The following is a 3,318-nucleotide window of genomic DNA, read 5'->3' as shown; positions in this document are numbered from 1 at the left end:
AGTTTATATATAATGTATGGATATAATTAATTAACTAAATTAAGATATATGATTTGTATTTTATTTGGGTTATTATAAATACCTATTTTTTTACATTTTAAATTGATATCGAGAAAGTAAATGAAATAAGACAATTAGTCTTATATATATGTTGTAGTCTTGTTATTGAGAATTATCTTGTTGTAGTCTCAATTAAATAAAGTTTTGTGGTGTGTCTCCACTTTTGTGTGAATTTCTTCTTTGCCATATAAAATTTAGAATTATATATTCTAATTTTTCTTCAACATTATTTTGCTCTGTTTTGACTATTAAATTATATATATATATATATATGAATCTATGTCTCCAAAAGATAATCCTAAGAGACCATCAACTTCTTCACATTAATTGGATTGGGAAGCATCATTCAATTATTTGAAGACCGATGAACATGTGTTTTGCCTTTTGGCTGTTGCCCATTTATCTGTATACCCATAGATGAGACCATATTGAAGATGAAGATCTAAAGTAAAATAAAGATGAAATATGGATACTGAAAATATATATATTTATATTTACTAGATAAAAACAACGTGCAATATGCACGTTTGTTTAGTTTTATTTATAGAATTTATTAATTATTTTTATTAAATTTATGTTAATGTCATATAAATTTTAAATAAATATCATATTTTAATTAAATAATTTATTTATTTTTGTTTAAGTTTATATTTGTTCTAGTTTTTGAATTTGGGAGTGACAACAAGAGATTATGTATTATATGTTTGATATAATATTAAATATTATACGTGGATTTTAAATTTAAGTTTCTTGCTAATTTTTTTTTAAAATAATTTGTTGCTAATTCATAGTAGATTATATTATATATTTAATATGATATTATTCTGATAAGTGAGTTTAAGTTTAATTAAATTTTATTTAAGTTATAAAATGTATAATTTTATTATTTTTAAATAATTATCATTGTAAAATATCTCCAAAATATCCTATTTTAATTTTTTAATTAATTATTTTATTTTATTTAAGTTTAAGTGTTTACAAATTACCGTTAAATATAAGAATATTTTATTAAATATAAAAATATTCCGTTAAAGTTAATATTAAAAAAATAAAAAACTGTTAAAACAAAAAAATTTCTTTATCTACACACTTATTATATAGAACAGATACGAACAAAGAAAATGAAAAATCATATTCTACTTACACGGTAAGCCTTTCTTTTGTTTAGCAAAATAGAGAAAAAAAAAATGAAAAATGACTCTTTTTGGGGAAGGGAAAAGTAAATGGAGGGTTTTATAAAAAAAAAAGTAAATAAAGTGTCAGTTTCATTTTTTTTCTATTTACTTTTTTTTTATATATGTCAATATAAATATTGATGGTGACTATTTTTTATAAAAATAAAGTAAAAGTGGCGACCCATGTAAGAAGCCAGATGGCTCGGGTTGAATTCTGTCGGAATCTTTAGCATTTCTCACTTTTTTACTTAGGCCGACTCCAATAGGGAAAGATGACTTAAATTGTCACATCAAAACTTAACCAATCAATATATATATATATATGAAAGCAACGTTGCTATTGTTGGGCAACATTGCCAAATTTTAACTCAAAATTACCTCTCCACCTCAACTTCCAATCTCCACCTTTGACCACCTTTGACAAGGCCTTAGGCAAAACAACTCTCATTGGAGTTGGCCTTATGAGTTACTTCACCAATAGATTACAACAACTTTTTTCACCATCTAATGTGGTGTTCTCCGTCATCTAACGGTTGATAAAATTCTATATTTACAAAACGATCTCGTATTTTTATATTAGTGTTATTATTTGGTATTTTAAAGTGTCAAATAATATATAAATTATCGTCATAAAATTAGAGATAAGTGATATAATAATAATAATAATAATAATAATAATAATAGGGCACCTATGGGATTGGTATTGTGCTTACCCCTTATGGTGTTGGTGGTGTGCTTAGCCATTCTCTTTTTACATAATCTCTCTCAGAACTATGCCATTGAAAAACTACAATCCTTTGTGTGTTTCTAGGTCTGATGGCATTCTGAGTATACACAAGGAAGAACATTCATTTTATTGATTTTTTTTCTCATCTTCGTTCATCTTGATTGTCTTCTCTGGCGACGTCGACGAAGTTCGTATTTGGGTCGGGCGACATCTTTTTCTTCAACAATTTTGGCAGCTTATTCTTCCACTCTGGCATCAACATATACCACGAACAATCCAGTTGTTGAGTATTTTTCAAGCGCAAATAATTTTGCTTGTGAATTTTTTTTAGATTATTGATCTCTCCCAATGATTTCGGCCAAATTAATTGAACCATGTAAATTGCTCTCGTTTGTGATCTATTAATTTGTTAATTTTTGAACTTTCTAATATGTTTTTATTTATTTATTTTTGTGGTGTACTGCAGCCGCTCCTCCAACAGTTTGCTCTGGTAGTGGTTCGATAACTGCCAAACACGGGTCTCTTTGTGGTATTGAACAGAGGCCATGTTGTGACCAAGAAAGTGAGCAAGAAAGAATTAGCTTCATGACCCTCTAATCGTAGAGGAAAAACCAGCAAGAGGGTTCATTGTGTGCGAAGCTTGATTCGCGAGGTTGCTGGTTTTGCTCCTTACGAGAAGAGAATCACTGAGCGGAAAGGACAAGCGTGCTTTGAAAGTGGCTATAAGAAAGCTAGGAACCCACAAGATAGCAAAGAAGAAGCGTGAAGAGAAGTCCCAATGTTCTCCGCAAGATGAGGGCTAGAGTAGATGGAGAGAAGAAGAAATGAGACAATCTTCTTGAATTTACTATTTTGTTGATTACTTATTGCCTAGAATCCAACTTTTAGATAAGTCTGACTATATTGACTAATGGGAAATCAGCAAATTCCTATAATCATACTTTTGTTTTGCATACTAGTTAGCTTCACCCACTATTATGCTTTGACCGATATTTGGGCAAGTTTTGAGCACGTAATTGCCATTGAATAGAGATGCAAGCTAGATCATTTCAACCTGAAACTTTGAGAGTCTTGCATCTTCTTTTGGTCCCTCATTGCTTCAGTGAAGTCTTCACATGCAAAAACAGTTTCTGTTTTAATTACTAGAAGCAAGAAAACCATATGATACTTCCAATCTAAATAATGGTACAATTATGGGTTTTGCATCTAAAATCTTAAGATCTTTAAATTACATATGCGAGCATGCTACTGATCAACTGAATTGCCTTATTTAAAAAGATTGATACAAACAACTTATCTAAAGGAGAAACAAGACTACACTACGTAGCCATTTTAATAGAATCATATTTTTTAGTT

General features: G+C 29.0%; 1 pseudogene; it reads left to right on the top strand.

Annotated features, from left to right (window-relative positions):
• The first annotated feature begins 2,473 nt into the window (after positions 1-2,473).
• LOC133793648 (large ribosomal subunit protein eL36z-like) lies at positions 2,474-3,042 on the top strand (annotated as a pseudogene).
• The last annotated feature ends 276 nt before the right edge of the window (positions 3,043-3,318 follow it).

Source organism: Humulus lupulus, chromosome 8 (assembly GCF_963169125.1).
Source record: "Humulus lupulus chromosome 8, drHumLupu1.1, whole genome shotgun sequence".
Lineage (NCBI taxonomy): Eukaryota > Viridiplantae > Streptophyta > Magnoliopsida > Rosales > Cannabaceae > Humulus > Humulus lupulus.
This window is presented reverse-complemented; position numbering and strand designations above follow the sequence as displayed.